Raw genomic sequence first — 18,442 nt, 5'->3', positions numbered from 1 at the left:
ATAGACTAAGCATTTGGGTAGTAAAATGCTCTTTGTTTCAATTTACATTAAATTATTAGTAGGAATAAAGATAAATCATTCATTTGTAAAGCTAGGTGTTTGTTAGTTGAATCCAACACCTTGCTGGATGAAAAGGATAGTTAGCTTAGTATCTTAGTCATTAGAGCTAGCTTAGTAGCTTAGTATGCGTATTCTTATTTTAAGAGTTGCTGTTGTATAAATACTAAGTGTTGCATCATCATCGCATGCATATAGAGAACGAGTTGGCGGAGATCATGACCACTAGCGATCACGAGTTCGAGGAGATCGTCGAGGAGTACGAGGAGGAGATTCTTGTGTAGGAGGAGGTCCAAGAGCCACCATTGACTGACTCAGCTGACACCATGCCTGCCCAAGGCAAGCCCCAGTGCATAGCCCTTATTTTTTATAACCACTGAATATATATATATATATATATATATATATATATATATATATATATATATATATATATATATATATATGTGTGTGTGATGTGCATTTACATTACAAGAATTTTATGAAAACCATATGCATAGATATAACTACCCTATGAGTCTTACTAGTGCAGGTTCGAGTACCTGCTATGCTTAGGTTTTCGGTAGCGTGAGTAACCTACCGTTACTCATAATAGGTGATTATTATTACTCTCATGATAAAATGATGAAAGAAAAATTGACACAGGGCAGGGATATGGTATGTGTATTGGTGGGTGTAACAGGTTGTGTCCTGCGACTAACGGTGCTTAGCTTGGTTATATTGTTTTCCTTGTTCGTGTCGATTAAGGACTAACTATTGCTATGGATGGTAGTTAGGTCACAGACTTATTATCCTGAGCACATACTTGCTTAGGGGAGCAGGAAGGCTCATTATGCTCTTGTCGTGGGTTCCGGCTCTTTCCGGACCGACTGATTGGAGGTAGAGAAAGGTGGAGGTCTAAGCACCATACTGAGACCGGGTCTCAAGTGTGGGGACTTAGAGTCTGAGTTTGGACGGAGACCTGGACCCCGTGATAGGAGTGGAACGGGTTGGTTTTGTTTGTACTTAGGGTACAAATAGGGCGTGTGTTTTAGGATACCTAGTTGGGATACATTGGTTCACGATTCACCATTTCCATGAGACGGTATGACTTGGCTATGGTCTAGCACCATAGTAAGAACTGAAAGATAAAAGATGGTAAAATATTTCTGCTTGCTCAACCCTTGCTTGAAAGTAGAATAGGTGCTTAACTAGAATGGTTAGCTAATGAAGTAATCATGACTGTTAATAAAACTTGACTCTAAGGATAAACTATTAGTAATGCTTTTCGCAAACAAAAGAAAACAACAAATCCATATTGCCTATCATACTCCTTGGAGTCAGAAAACTATTTTCACTAGTCGGGTAAGTCTTGCGTGTACATTATGTACTCATGGTTCATTTTACCCTTGTTGCAGGTGCAGCTTGAGAAGTAGCTCTTGTGTGGAGGATTCTTCTAGTGGGCATAGACGGATCCTTGTATCATTTCTGCTAGATGTTTATATTCATTCCGCTATTTAATTATCGCACTCTAAACTCTGGTATTGTAATAAATAATTTCCAAGAACTCTTGTTGTATGAAATGGACTAAGTATTGTAAGCTCATACTCATTATTGGATTCTAGATGTAAAACATGGATTGTTTCGAGTTCTCCCTTGGGGTGTGCTCGACGGAACTGTTCGATATAGCTCCCTTTTGAGGTTCTTAGTGTCTAGTGGAAGACGAGCGCCTCTGGAAGCATGTTATTTCAGACGGTTCTACCACACACCGCATCAGCTTTCCCTCGGCAAGTCATGTGACTCGCACCGACGCTTAATGTAGCCGCTCGGGTCAGAGATGGTGACTGGCCCGTTGAAAGGTCCTTGTATGGGTTTAGTAATTGAGTGACAACCTAGGTGGACTAATTGTGTTTATGTGAGATACACATGTGATTAGTCCACAGGTATATGTGTATGAGCAACATATGCCATGAAGGTGAAAATAACTTGGAGATGTTGCAAAGCTCACACATATAATGATGAAGGAGCTCATTGCACATGAGACATGACATTGAGTCATGTGATAAAGGTGGAGAAGATTAAGACAAGACTTGACTTGATGGACCAGTTGTAAGCGTGAAGGGTAAGTCGGAGGCTTTGGAGTGATGGACCACGTGGCGGTGAAGCTTGAGCAAGACTTAGCACCGATGGACGAAGGCAACGGTGAAAAGCAAGTGAAGTCAAGATCGATGAACCAATATGATCACATGATGATATGAAGTGGATCATATCATTGTTGATCATATTGGTGCATGTGTTGCATCGACATTGGAGGAGATAGAATGGAATGCGCAAGGCAAAGGTATAACCTAGGGCATTTCATTTCACCGGTCATAGGTGTGTAGAGAAGTTTATGATCGGGTTTAGGATAGATGGCCATACTATCAAAAGGGGCAAACTTATTTGCATATTGGTCATTTAGTACCACTCGAGTGATCTAACTTTGCATCATCGCTAGGATCGAGTGGCGTGGCAAGTTGAGTGGCTAACACCCTTGAAAATATTTGTGAAAAGCTAACACACATACACATGGTGTACACTTGGTGGTGTTGGCACATTTACAAAGGAGATGAAGTTGGAGTTGATGTGGATCAACTCGGTGGAGAAACAGAGATGAGAAAGGTCCCATAGAGTGGACCAGACTCTCTAGTGACACTGCTTCGTCCGACAATAGGACCGGACACTGCCTCCAGTGTCCGGTCACTCTACCGGACACTGGTGCTGTGTCCGATCATGTCCGACCGGACGCGTCCGGTCGGGGTCGTTACCTTACTGTAAATGGCCGGACGCTGAGGGTCCAGCGTCCGGTCAGTTGAAGCTGCTGCGTCTAGTCAGAAGATGACCGTTGAGATCGGAAGAATGCCGTTGAATGCAGGTGACATGTGGCTGTCATCGGGCGATCAGACGCTAAGGTCCAGCGTCCGGTCAACCCGACTGGAGCGTCCGATCGACCCGATTGTTGCCCAGTGAAGGGGTAACGGCTAGTTTAGCCCTTGGGGCTATAAATAGAAGTGGCCTTCGGCCATGGCTAGTGTTGAGCACCTCAGGGGACTTTGTGTCCATGCTTGAGAGTGCTTAGGAGCCCTCCATCTCACATATACTTGATAGTGATCATTCGATTGTGTGAGAGAGCGATTCTAGTGCAATTGCATCGTGAGGTTGCATCGAGTGGCACTAGGTGATCGAGTTGTAAGCTGGTGGTGCTTGTTACTCTTGGAGGTTGCCACCTCCTAGATGGCTTGGTGGTGGTCTCCGTCGAAGCCCGCAAGAAGCTTGTGCGGCGCTCTAGAGAAGTGCTTTGTGAGGGGCATTATGCTCGCCCCGCGGGAGCCGCGAAGAGCAACTTTTAGTAAAGCGTGTCATTGAGCTACCCTCACTTCCGGGGTAGGTTCTTGCGGCGCTCGACGTGCGGGCTTGGTGGGTGATGCCAATTAGCCGTCGAACCACCAAGTGAGCGGTCGACACAACGGGGACTAGCGTGTTGGCAAACACGTGAACCTCGGAAGAAAAATCATCGTGTCAACATTGTTCTTCCCGTTGGTTTGCATCCCCGTTACACAAGCTTGCGATTACTTTTATATACATTGAGCTTGTGTTGTTGCTTTTGTAATTAGTTAGCTTGTATAGCTTGCTAGTTACCTTCTTTCTTATGTAGCATAGAAGTAGTTCCCTTGCGTGGCTAATTTGGTTTGTGTAACCTTGTTAGTCACATTACTTAGTTTGTGTAGCTAAGTAATTGCGCTCTCTAATTTGGCATTGGTTGCCTTGTTATTGAGCATTGCTAGTGAGCTTAGTTGGCTTTGTGCTTTTGCTTACTAGCATGTGTAGGAGCTCCCTTGTTGCTTAAAGTACTAGTGGCATATGTTTATGTGATCTTACTTCTAGAATTGGTTAGGAGAGCTCTAGCTAGCCCGACACCTTTGTTGCTTGATTAGTATCTTTGCAAGGTGCTAGTGAACATAGATAGAGGGGTGTAGTCTTGGCTAGACCGATAGTTTTAATTCCGCACTTGTTTTAGTTAGCCAACGTGATTAAGTTTTAAAAAGGACTATTCACCCCCCTCTAGTCGCTATCTCGACCCTTTCACCCGTTAGGTGGGTCGGTGCAGGTCCTAGGTGGCCGGCATGACCGCGCTGTGTCACCGCCGCCGCGCCGCCGTGCGCTGAGTCGCCGAGGGTGCATGTGGGAGAATTCTAGGAAAGTCAGAGGGTTAAGTGAGAAGATTGGAGAGAGGGAGAAATAGTATTGGGGCTTAGGTGTGATTCGGAAGAAAATCGGGGACTCTTTTACAAAAACACCAGCACGCGGGCTTCCCCACCATGGGCCGGCTTCACGTGGGCCGCGCGAAAGATTGGTTTTTCTTTTTTCTAGGAATTTGTGAATGGTTTTCTAATTTAATTTCTGATCTGATCTTTGGTAATTAATATAAAATCACATAGGTGTTTAAAAATTACAAAACAAATTTTGTTAGGTTCCTAAAATTGTGATCTATTTGTTGGTGTATTTAATTTATGTTTATATGTGTTGACACTAGGAGCTATTAAATCATTTAAAAGTGCTTCATAATATTAAGTTAATTATTGTAAGAATTTTTGTGGTGAATTGATGATAGTTTTGATCCTAAAATTTTTACAGCAGTTTCATTGTATTATTATGTGCTCACCGTAATTTTTGTAGCTTTAGAATAGAATAAACATTAGGATAGTTAAATACTCTTTGTTCCAATATACATTAAATCACTAGTAGAAATAAAGATATATCCTTAAATTGCCAAGCTAAGGGTTTGTTAGTTGAACCCAATACTTTGCTTGATGAAAATGATAGTTAGATTAGTATCTTAGTCATTAGAGCTATCTTAGTAGCTTAGTATGCGTATTCTTATTTTAAGAGTTGTTGTTGCCTAAATGTTAAGTATTGCATCATCATCACATGCATGTAGAGAACATGTTGGCGGAGAGCGTGACCACCGGCGATTACGAGTTCGAGGAGATCATCGAGGAGTATGAGGAGATTCTCGTGTAGGAGGAGGCCCCTGAGCCACCATTGACTGACTCAGCGGACACCGCGCCTGTCCAAGGCAAGCCCTGGTGCATAACCTCTATTTTATAATTCACCATATATACATGCTTTGTGCATTTACGTTACAGGAATTTTATGGTAACCACATGCATAGATATACCTGTCATAAGGTTCGAGTAGATGATATGCTTAGATCATCGATAGCGTGAGTAACCTATCGTTGCTCACAATAGGAGATTATTATTACTCTCTTAATAAAAGGATAAAAGGAAAAATAGAGACACGGCAGGGATATGGTATGGGTATTGGTGGGTGTAATAGGTTGTGTCCCGCGGCCAATGGGGTTTAGCTTGGTTATACTGTTTTTCCTGTTCGTGTCGATTAAGGACCGTTCGTTGCTATGGATGGTAGTTAGGTCACAAACTTATTATGTTGAGTACTTACTTACTTATGAGAGCAGAAAGGCTCGTTACGCTCTTGTCGTGGGTTCCGGCTCTTTCCGGACTGACTAATTGGAGGCGGGGAAAGGTGGATGTCTAAGCACCATGTTGAGACTGAGTTTCTAGTTTGGGGGCTTGGAGTCTAAGTTTGAACGGGGACCTGGACCCCGTGACAAGAGTGGAATGAGTTGGTCTTGTTTGTACCTGGGGTACAAACGGGGCATGTGTTTCGGGGTACCCAGCTGGGATACGCTAGTTCGCGAGTCGTCGTTTCTGTGAGACGGTACGACTTGGCTATGATCTAGCACCGTAGTAAGAACTGGAAGATGAAAGATGATGAAATGATCGGATTGCTCAACCCTTGCTTGAAAGTTGAACAGGTGCTTACCTAGAATGGTTAGCTAATGAAGTAATCATGACTGCTAATAAAACTTGATTATAAGGATAAACTATTAGTAATGCTTTCCGTAAACAAAAAGAAAATATCAAATCCATATTTCCTATCATATCTTTGAGAGTCGATAAACTATTCCCACTAGCCAGGTAAGTCTTGCGAGTATATTATATACTCAGGGTTTATTTTATCCTTATTGCAGATGCAGCTTGAGGAGTAGCTCTTATGTGGAGGATTCTTCTGGTGGGCACAGACGGATTCTTGTATCGTTTCCGCTAGATTTTTATTTTCATTCTGCTATTTAATTATCACACTCTAAACTCTGGTATTGTAATAAATAATTTTCAAGAACTCTTGTTGTATGAAATGAAATAAGTATTGTAAGCTCGTACTCATTATTGAATTCTTGATGTAAAATGTGGATGGTTTCGAGTTTCTTCTTGGGGTGTGCTCGACGGAAGTGACTGATGTAGCTTATTTTCAAGGTGCTTAACGTCTGTGGAAGACGAACGTCTCAGAAAACGTGTTATTTTGGACCGTTGTGCCATAATACGGTGGCATACGAAATACGTATACGGTCTCAACGTATTGGCAGCGCACGCTGTTTCTCCTCCGCTGAATCAGCCGAGTGATTATTTACCTCAAGAGACACTGAGACAGGGCCTAATGATCTCTGATGCAAGGCAGTGCCATGTCAAATCAATCCCAATCTGCGTTTCTCGCGCGTGGGGCACGCACTGGCATAGCATTCGGTAATTCGGGAATCGACAGGCGCGCTCTGACAAGGACATGTAGGCCGGGTTCACTTTGTAAATTTTTTTTTGAACCCGATAAATAGTATTATTTTCGTTTTATTTTATAAATATTGTCCAATCGTGGATCAACTAGGCTCAAAAGATTCATCTCGTGATTTTCAACTAAACTGTGTAATTAGTTATTTTTTTTACCTACATTTAATACTCCATACAAGCGGCTAAAAATTGATGTGATAAAGAGAGAGTGGAAAAACTTAAATTTGGATGGCATCTAAACAAGGCCGTACTACGCCATCTCTGAGGGCCGCACATTCCCGGGCTGAGAAAAAGCAGCAGCGAATGACCGTCGGAATCGCCAGCTTGGGGTGGTATTGGTCGGGACGAGAAGACCTAAATGGAAATCGCAGCGTGCGGTGGAAATGGAAATCCTTGATTCCCTTTTATAACCCCCACTTGGCTCTAGTAATTCCACGCAATAAAACACTTCTAAAAGGCCGTTCGTGATCCACGAGTATCTAGAGAAAAAGGGCCATGCCCATCAGTTCTAGCTTAGTGCTCAATCCCTGATGAGATTTGGTCACCGCCCGTTGATCACACGGCAACGTGTTAAGCAACCCCGTTGGGCTGAAAGAATGGATCGTGCTAATCGTGCAGTAGATCAGTTTTAGTTCAGAAACCTAGTTTTAATTCAAATATGTTTAGTATTTTTTATATTTAAATATGCCGCTACATGTATTTTTAATTTATATAATAACGCTACATGTATTTTTTAATTTAAACATACATACTAAGCAATATAATTTAGCACACACTTGTGTATATTTAAATTAAAAATGTGATGCTATCATATTGCTTATGCATATTTAAATTATATATGTGTGCTAAATTAAGTGTTGTCTAATTTGTCTAGTGTTTAAAATACATGTAGCGGTACTAAGTGCTGCTGGCATGAAAGAAATACCTTTATATTTTCTGGGTTATTGCCTCTATTGATGATACGTGTATAATTGTCATTTCGTCCATCCTTAAACATCCATCTAACCGATTTCAGGCGTCAATGACATTTCCAATGGCATATATATATATATATATATATATATATATATATATATATATATATATATATATATATATATATATATATATATATATATATATATATATATATATATATATATATATAGAACAACTACTCTATAGCTGGCTACAAAATAACTTATTCTGTAGCCACCTTGAGTTACTATAATTACTATGTTAATTTATGAGATTATAGTAACTCCTTACTAAGTGGTTTACTATAACGTTATGGTAAATATCCCTATGTGTTATAGTAACCCAACTATAGTAAATATATATTGACATTATCGTAAATTAGTATATAAAATTATGGTAAATGGAGGTGGCTACAGAATAACTTATTCTGTAGCTGGCTACTGAATAGCCTCTCCCTATATATATATATATATATATATATATATATATATATATATATAGGGAGAGGCTATTCAATAGCCGGCTACAAAATAAGTTATTCTGTAGCCACCTCAATTTACTATAATTTTATATACTAATTTACCATAATGTCAATACATATTTACGATAGTTGGGTTACTATAACACATGGGGATATTTACCATAACATTATATTAAACCACTTAGTAAGGAGTTACTATAATCTCATAAATTAACATAGTAATTATCATAACTCAAAGTGGCTACAGAATAAGTTATTCTGTAGCCGGCTACAGGACAGTAGTTTTATATATATATATATATATATATATATATATATATATATATATATATATATATATATATATATATATATATATATATATATATATAAAAGTTTCAATGGCATTCAACAAATTTTCTCCTAAATCAAGTGTGCACGCATCCCCTGCCCTCTACTCTTACTCTATTAGCGTCGTTATCTAAAGAAATGTCCTTTGGTAGCATGACATGATACAAGGTTGTGTGGAGGTGATCTACAAACAATTAATTGTTCCTCTCCATTAGTTAAACTATATAACATCGACGTGTTTTTATTTTTCATTTCGAACTGTTGATGAGACGAGGCTCGCATATATATACTGCTCCACTCCACTTCTGCTGGATCTAACCGAATGTCCCGCTAAAATATCCCGTCCCGGACCGGGTTTTGCAGCCAAGGACACGGGGGCGGACCGTGCGAGAATTTTTTTGCTAAAAGAAAAGGAGAGAGGACGGATCGGACAAGGTGGCCGCCGCAACGTAGTACGAAGCGGACCGGGACGACGACGAGACGAAGCGGTAGGGCTCTGCTGCGTTGCTTTGCGCCGAGAGAGACGCGCGCACCAGCTGGAGCTCGAAACGTGTCCGCGTCTACCCTCACACGCAGTACCGGCGCGACGCCCATCCTCTCCCCCTGCCTCCGCCACCGCGCGCACGCAGGCCTGCTGAGCCACCCTAGTCCCTAGCTAGTCCTACTACCTACTGCGCCCGCTGCTGGTCACTACTCTACCCCCGCTCGGGGGATGGACAGAGAGAGAGAAAAGTCAAGGCTGGCCCTCGTGCTAGTCTCCTCCTCGCGTATCCACCTGCCAAGACACTGTCCCCTCTTCCTTTTTCTCTCGACTCCTGCGCTATGGATAAAGAGAGAGGGAGGGAGAGAGAGAGAGAGAGGGAAGGAGAGTACAGTACAGTACTGAACCGGGCGTGGTCCTCCTGTGCCGGTGTAGGCAGGCCCACCAGAGTCCACGACCGAGCCGAGAGAAAGAGCTCAGCTCAACCCACAGGTCTCAGCATATATAGGACTACTTAGAGTGTATATGTAGCTTGAAAACTAAAATTTAGGTAATCTCATCTTATACTCTTATAAAGCTAAATTTCACTAGCTATTTCTCTTGACATGCAAAATATCCACCTCATCAGTCCACTATCAGATATATTTATGGCCAACTAGTTATTCACCTCATCCGTCCACTATCGGATGCATTTATAGCCAACTAGCATTTGCAATTATGATCTACACGTCAGCAAGACACATCATCCAATAACATGCATTTAGTTGTCCATATCAGCGTGCCACGTCATTCACTGACATTCACTTATAATTGTTTATCCCTTTGCATAGATAATTTATTTCAAATCATCAGCAATTTCCGCGACAACGCACGGGGTATGCTTCTAGTTATATAATGTTTGATACTCCCTCCATTTCAAATATAAGTCATTTTGACTTTTTTGATACATTCATTTTTACTATTCATCTAGATAAATAATATATCTAGATACATGTAAAAAATACACGAAGATGACTAAAATTTAGATGACTCTTATGACAACCATGAAAGTCGATAGATTTATCGACAATAATTGTAATTGACTTGTCGACATTGATGGTGATGTCGGCCTGGAACATTGCAAAGAGTAGCCTGACAAACTTAATTAGAGCTACAACAATTTAGAAGACATGCTGAAATGTCACGGCGGAGAACATGGTCGGGGAAGAAAGTGGCATGGGGTCAGGAGTTCTTAGATGATGTTTTATGTGCATGCGTGTAACCCTCTCATATAAATATCACTTGTGATTTCCTTGCCTTTTTATTACCATGCAAAAATATAGTACAGTGCAAATCGAAAATTCTACACCGTTACTCTTTTCATACTTTTCTATCTTTATTTGATTATTTATTTTTTCCTTATACCTTTGAAGTTACAATCTAGATCCATAAGATCAATTTGGTTGTTTTTAGACATTGACAACGAAAGAGATGACTTTTAAAACTCTACTTATAGTAATACACTAAAATTTATTTTATGTGTTTTTCCTAACATTTGAAAATCAAACTAATATTTTTTTGTAATTTTCAAAGCAACTATTTACTGATTAAATTTTATGTTGACTATTTATTGAGGTATTTTATGTCCATGAAAGCCAATATGCACGAGTAAAAAAGGGTATACATGGGTCGCACCCTAAAAAATTGCCGTTTGAACTCCACTCAGTCAAAATGCATACTCCATCGAAGAGCTCTGATGCGCCTTTGAGTTTTGCACCAGAGAGTTCTCATGTCCTTTACTCATAGCCTGGAACTAGTCGTTACTATAAAGGACATTCTGATGAGCCACTAGAGAGCTCAGGTGGGCTACCAACACCTCTCTCTGCAGTCAAAGTCTGGTGGGGAGCTCCGATGCCCTTTACTGAGTCACAAGTTTGCAGTACACTGTTCCAAAAGCTCCGGTGTGAGCACTCCGGTGCACATAGGAAGATAAGGACTTGTAGGTGGATTCAGCCTATTTTTAGTTTAATAGTTACACACTGAGTAAGATTCAGTGCCTTCCTGTAAATCCAAACTCATTCATTTCAAACACCTTTAAGTTTTGTTTTGATTTCATTGATCATTAAGCTTTATTTGAGCTACCTAGTGCTAGTTTCACAAGTGTACATCACATTCACTCACTAATCTCACATATGTCAAGCTATCCATTCATAGCCCCTTAATAGTATGGCCAAAGGATAAGACAAAGAACCTATCACTATTCTAAGTGTCTCCTAACTCCAATCAACACTTAGGACTAGCTAGTTCCTGGCCTTCGCGCAAATCCTTTGAAAACCGAAACGAATTCCATCATTAAAGGCATGAAAATCATAATTGCCAATCAATCCCATCAATGTGACCTCACTAAGTAATACCATTGTAAAACATACATTAGTCACAATGATTGTGTTATTGTTAATCATCAAAACTAAATTAGGGGACTAGATGCTTTCAAAGACAACTTGTCAGCAAGTTAAGTTGGACTCTCACCAGACAATCCGCTGGGTGCCACTAAGGCACACCGAATCATACGGTGCACATCAGTGGGATGGTCACTTGATGACAACAAAGGACCGAGCCTCATCGGACGATCTGCCGGGTGCCATGAAGGCAAACCGGATCACATAATGACCACTCTGTTACTTGGCTAACTAAGGCCCTACTTGGTTGGGCTTTTAAACCTGCTTTTGCTTGTGCAAAAGCCAAAAGTCAACCAAAGGACTCAAAAGCCACAACTACTGTAGGCCAAAAGCAGCTTTTGCCTTAGTACAAAACTGAAAGCACCTCTCCCCCTACTTTCAGCTGCTATTGGGTGAAAAATTACCCACCTGCCACTGATTACACACATACCGGTTTTTTTCTATTCATCTCCCGTCCACAACATCTCACGAGGGATTCGACGGGTTTGCACGCCGCCACTGCCCTCCACCCGAGTGGCAGCTTCCTCCGGCGAGCACTTCTCTAGGCGGTGCTTCCTCCGACGAGTGTGAGGCACCCCCTCCACCCTAGGCGCGCCCTCCACCTGAAAGGACCTTGATGTCGCCTAGAGGGGGTGAATAGTCCTGTTTAAAACAAACTCACAGCGGAAGTTAGTATAGGTGAGGCACTGCTGCTCCCAAGGTGCAGCACTGCCGCACTACATCACTGGCTCACTAAAAATGCAACACTGCTACGCCTGCATACAAGCTTGAACTATAATTCAAAAACTGCCCAAGTAAAAGTAGATCAAGCAAATTACTGATGTTCCTGGGGTAGTGTAGAGCCTATTCCACCACCTGGATGTTGGAGGAAGTGCACGAGCAAGTAGATTTTGGACCAAACCCTAGAATCACCATAAACACAAATATAACAATGCAAATCAAAAGAACACAAGTGAGACACTGATTTATCCTATGGTTTAGCTCATCACCAAGGCTTGCCTATGTCCACATTATTGAGGAAGCCACTAAGGCTTTGGTCTCTTTCAACCTTATCCTTATTCTCAAGTTAAGAGAATGAACTCTTGAGATGAGGGGTGATTTCACTAGCTGATTGAGGTGATTACAAACCTCTCGGTGCTGCCACACAAGTTGGCAAGCTCCATGGGCGATGCTCTAGCCGGCTAGAAGCAAGCTTCAAGAGTAACAAACACAATTCACCGGCTTGAACATGAACCAAGTGCTCTAGGAGATGAAGATTAGTTGGGGCTGCTCTCTAATGCAGTTTAGAGGCTCAAACTCTCTTAGATTTGGAAGGGAATCAAAGGGAGAAGCTTGAGGTGCTTCAATGGTGAGTGAGGGAGAGAGAGCTGCTCTGGTCGCACCTAGGAAGGGAATGGTCAAGCTAAAAAATAGGTGACTATTGTGAGAAGAGAAGGTATAAATACCCCCTGTTCCTAACGGTCACTTAAGTCATGGTAGTGCCATGTCCTCACTGCAATAGTGCCTCGCCTGAACTGCGGTAGTACCTCAATATAGTAGTGCCTCACCTCAGCGCGGCAGTGCGTCACCTGCCAGGCAGCACAAAAGATAGGATTGCAAAGATTGCTATCTTAACTAAGGCTTTAAGGGTATTTGGTGGGTAAATGAGCACTTGGTTGCACATTAAAGCTTATGCATTGTATCCCCTTTTATAGTATGACTTTTCCTAAACTCAAATTCAAAATATCAAAGAATTTAAACACCTTTGAATTGGTCATCGCATCCTTTTATAATTGGGGGCTCCACCATCGAATGTATTGTCCTCATTCCCAGTATACCTTGGGCATGTGACTTGAACCATTTCAACACATGTGAGCTCAATCCATGGCTTCAAGTCGCTTCCACTAATGATTTGATCCTCAACACAATATGACTCCTCATAGCTCGATTAGTTCCTTGACTCAATGCAAGTACTCTCTTCTTCACCTTAGCCATGGTACTTTGGTCCTTGTGGGGGTATGACCCCTAGTACCCACAAGGCTCCACGTGGGCCGAGCCGCTAAGGGAGGCCTAGCCCACAAGACTATGCACAGGTTGTGCCACTGGTGGAGGCCTAGCTCATAAGACGATGCCACGCAAAGTATGTCGTAGGATGACGTGCTTCACAAGGCAACGTGAAGATCCTTGGTGATCTATGAAATCTGCTCGGATATGATAGATATTGTACGATCTGTAACTTCCTATCTTGTAAACCAATCAAAATAGATATAACTGATCTATAACCCTGCCCCCAAGCTATATAAGGCGGGTAAGGACCCCCTTGTTTTCATCTGAACACACGTAATACAATCCACAAAGACACAAGACATAGGGTATTACGTCAAGCCGATGGCCCGAACCTATCTAATTGTTGTCTCTTGCGTTCTGTGTCACCATCCGATTTTCTCACACGCACCTCCACTGATTCATCTACTACCATGGGCATACCCCTCGGTAGACTACCGACCATATTTCGTCGATAATGGCATGCCAGGTTGGGGGTGTGTGTGCTGAAGCCATGGCAAACCAGATGGTCACCTTCCCAAGCTCCATGGCCCCCCTCGACCCAGGCTAGATCTTCACGGTTGGATCCATGACCTGGGTCATCGGCCCCGATGGCAACGGGGAGATCATGGAGGCGATGTAGGACCACCCTACGCCGATCGCACTGATACTAGCAATGACATCTCTGGTCCTGGCGCCACATCATTAGATTAGGAGATCCATCAGCAATGACGACCTAATCGCATCCATCGATCGAGTCACAGATAGCCTAATAGAATGCCAGCTCCTCATAGATTTAGTCCTAGATCGATCTAGAGCGAACAACGATTTTCCTACGCTCGAAGATCACTAAGCCACAGCGACCGAGCGACATGCTCAGCCACAATGCGCAAGGTGGATAGATTCCGATCTGGTGATCACAGCTACTCCAAAAGGGCACACGGTGCGGCGCCAACCACTTCCCGCTACCGACCTTCGCTCGGATGACTATGAAGCCCCAATGGAGAACCCACCGAGGCCCTACACCTTTGGGCTGGAGGGTGCAGGATCTATGTATCAGAACATCATCCACCATCTCTTCACTGACCACATCGAACACAATCGTGTCATCAACCTCTATGTGATCGACCCAACTGACTTTGGTCAGCCCATGCCAGTGGTCAACATGGTGGCCATTCATCAGCTCTTGGAGGATTCCCCTCTTCCGACCAAATCTCTTCACCACCTCTTGGATGAAAGCCCCGATGATTCTTCCAAGGGCTCGACCAGGACCTTGTTGAGCTACCCTACTTTCCCTCTGAGGTTCAGGGGCATGATTTTCCACATTAGCCATGATAGTGTTACCAAGGAGGGTGAAACCGCTAAAGAGCGCGATGCTCATCTAGCGAAGAATGTAGATCGCCAACGTCACCAAGACGTAGAAGCAGCCTCTAAGGCCAGCGAAGATGGTCGCGGCCTACCCCGCCATCAACATAATCTAGAAGAGGCATTTGACATGGTTGGTGACCATCCAGTCTATCAGACTCCAAGCACCAATCTTGCTATCGCTTTCAACGAGCTTGACAAACTCCCTCACACTCTAGAGGTCGAGAATGTCCATGCGCACATCATAGATGCACAAGTCTAGGTCAACGAGTTCTGGAATGATGAGCCATCTTACTCCACCGAGTTGGCTCATAGCCACCACTCCCACCATGATGGAGGAGGCCAACATCATGGCATCAATGCCCCCTGACCTTAGGATGGAGTCCCCTACCTCTATAGAGGATCCAGGGGCAACTATGAAGCCTATTCATGCTAAGACGACCACCCACCACATCCCTAGGGAGGTTAGGGCGGCAACCGCAACCAGGAGGTCAATCAACTCGCTCCTTGCAACCTTCGCAATCACCTTAATGCTAGTGTGGATGACCGTGGTCGCATCGAAAATAGTAGGTCCACATGCTACGAAGCATAGATGGAGCGTTGCCGACGATTCGACGTTGAACATGAAGGATTTGCTGCTAGCCAAGCACCACTCCCCACTGGCGCATCAGGACTTCGCCCCTTTACGGAGAGGCTCTGAGCCATCCAATGGCCGGTGGGCTTCAAGGTCATTGGTGTCAATACCTATGATGGAAAGGCCAACCCTGCTCAGTGGCTAACTCTATACGAGATCATCGTAAAAGCCATGGGCGGAGATGAGGAGGTCATGGCAAACAACCTTCCTATCATGCTTAACCAGTCTGCAAATAATTGGCTCCTTAGCTTGCAGGAGAACTCCATCCGATCTCAGGATGACCTCAAGAAAGTCTTCACCGACCACTACATGGCTACATGTGAGCAGCTTGACACCAAGTATGACTTGGAAAAGCTTCATCAGTCCTCTAGGGAATCTCTACGTGACATCATTAGGTGCTTCTTGGAGACAAGAAATTCTGTCCCCAACATCACCGATGCTGAGGCCATCGCTGCCTTCACCAAAGGGCTCCAACATGAGGAGCTTCGTGGCAAGCTATACTGCAGAGGCCCACCACCATTAGCGAGCTGATACAAATAGCAAACAGATACACCGATGCCGAAGAAGCCAAACAGGTTGCCCACTTCGCTCATCGTAAAGACAGACGTTACGACAATCACGATCGACCCCGTAATGGTCATGACCATCGTGATGACCATGATCATTGTAACAATGACCGTGACCCCTAGCATGATGATCATCTAGAGAGCTCAAGAGGCAGACAAAGCCACCATCACCGACCTAATACCTCCATCGACACCGTCGACACCCATGTTAAGCACGCCTACGATGTGAATTATGGCAAGCTACTGGATGGCCCATGCCCTATCCACATGGATGGCAAGCACACCATGTGGGAGTGTAGGGGCCTGAAGATTGCGCTCAGGGGAGAACCATCAAAGAAGCAGTGGCACAATGATGATGAGATCGAAGATTGTGAGAGCGAGGCAAGAACAAGGGCCCTACATACTAGGATCCCACCAAGAGCGTTGCTACCATCTTTGGTGTGAGGGCTATCTCCGAAGACAAGTGAGAGCAAAAGTTCATTGCCTGACACGTCATGTTGGTCGCTACATATGATGGCCTCGTCTTTGATCCAAAGTATCTCGACTGGTTAGAGCACCCAATCACCTTCTCTAGGGCTAATAAGTGGTCGTACATCCCGTACCCAGGGCATTTCCTACTCATCCTAGATCTCATAATCAAGGATGTGCGCTTCCAGAAGGTCCTCATCGATGGAGGGAGCACCCAAAACATTCTTTTTGCTGGATCTCTAGAGGAGATAGGCCTCAAGAAGGAAGACCTCAACCCCTTGGACTCTCCATTCTGGGGAATTGTTCTTGGGAAGGCATCCCTCCCATTAGGATAGATTATACTACCGGTCTAGTTCAGCACCGCGAAGCACTTCCGTGTCAACTACATCAACTTCCTCATCGCCAACTTTAACACGGTGTACCACGCTATCCTTAGCTGACCAGCTCTTGCCAAGTTCATGGCTATGCCACACTATACATACATAGTGCTAAAGATGTCAACAGAGCAGGAGGTCCTCTCCCTATGCGCCAACCTCGACGTCACCTACAACTACGAGAAGGAAAGCTTCATGCTCGCCGAGGCAACTGACATCTCCATCCGTATGTAGGACTGCATCATGATTTAGCCAGTGATCCCTTTGGAGGACCTGGAGATCCCTACCCTAGAGGCCACTCGAGCTACAACCAAGTCCAGGGAGTTTAAGGAAGTGGTCCTCGTCCCTAGTGACCAGTCCAAGACTGCTCAGATCGGGGCCGACCTTAATCCTAAATAGGAAGACACACTCATCAGCTTCCTATGGGAGCATGTCGATGTGTTCACATGGAAACCTGTGGACATGCCCGGTGTGATAAGTGAGCTGATTGAGCACTCCTTAAATGTCTCGGTGACCGCCAAGCCCATTGAGCAGAAGCTTTGATGATTCATGCTGGACAAAAAGGAGGCTATTAGGGTACAGATAACCCATCTCTTAGCCGCCGGTTTCATAAAATAGGTGTACCATCTGAACTGGCTTGCCAACCCAATTCTTGTAAGAAAAAAGAATAAAGAATGGAGAATGTGCATTGATTACACCGATCTCAACAAACACTGCCCTAAAGACCCCTTTGGCTTACCTCTCATCGATGAGGTCATAGATTCTATAGCTGGTTGTGAGCTCCTATGCTTTCTAGATTGCTACTCTGTTATCACCACATTGCACTAAAGGAAGAAGACCAGATCAAGACGTCGTTCATCACACCCTTCGGCGCCTACTGCTACATGACCATGTCCTTTGAACTAAAAAACATGGGCGCGACTTATCAAAGAGCCATCCAACGCTGTCTCAAGGACCAAATCAAGAAGAATGTCGAGGCCTACATCGATGATGTGGTAGTGAAGTCCAAGATTACCGACACCCTCATCGCCGACCTCACCAAAGTTTTTAAAGCATTGAACGCATACCGATGAAGCTAAATCCCACCAAGTTTATTTTTGGTGTTTCATCTGGTATACTACTACGCAACATCATCAGTCGCCGTAGCATCGAAGCCAACCTAGAGAAGATAGCGGCGTTGACCAACATGAAGCCACCAACCTACGTCAAAGACATCCAGAAGCTAACTGGGTGCATGGCGGCTTTAAGTCATTTCATATCCCGCCTAGGCACAAAGGGACTCCCCTTCTTCAAGCTACTTAAAGCTCAAGAGAAATTCATCTGGTTGGAGGACGCTGACAAGGCATTCATCAAGCTCAAGCGGTTCCTCACCACACCTTCGATCATGATCGACCCCAAAAGGATGAGACCCTACTAATCTACACCGCAACAACCAATCAGGTAGTCAGCACCGCCATCATCGTTGAGCAAGAAGAGGCCAGCCACGGATACAAAATCCAGACAAGCTCTTCGATTTCTTGCTTGAGAAGGGATAGATCAAGTTGCCTGATAATCATGTTATGTTGCCCCCTGATCAGTTGAAGAATATAAAGTTCTACAAGTTCCAT

Source organism: Miscanthus floridulus, chromosome 16, assembly GCF_019320115.1.
Source record: "Miscanthus floridulus cultivar M001 chromosome 16, ASM1932011v1, whole genome shotgun sequence".
Classification (NCBI taxonomy): Eukaryota; Viridiplantae; Streptophyta; class Magnoliopsida; order Poales; family Poaceae; genus Miscanthus; species Miscanthus floridulus.
This window is presented reverse-complemented; position numbering follows the sequence as displayed.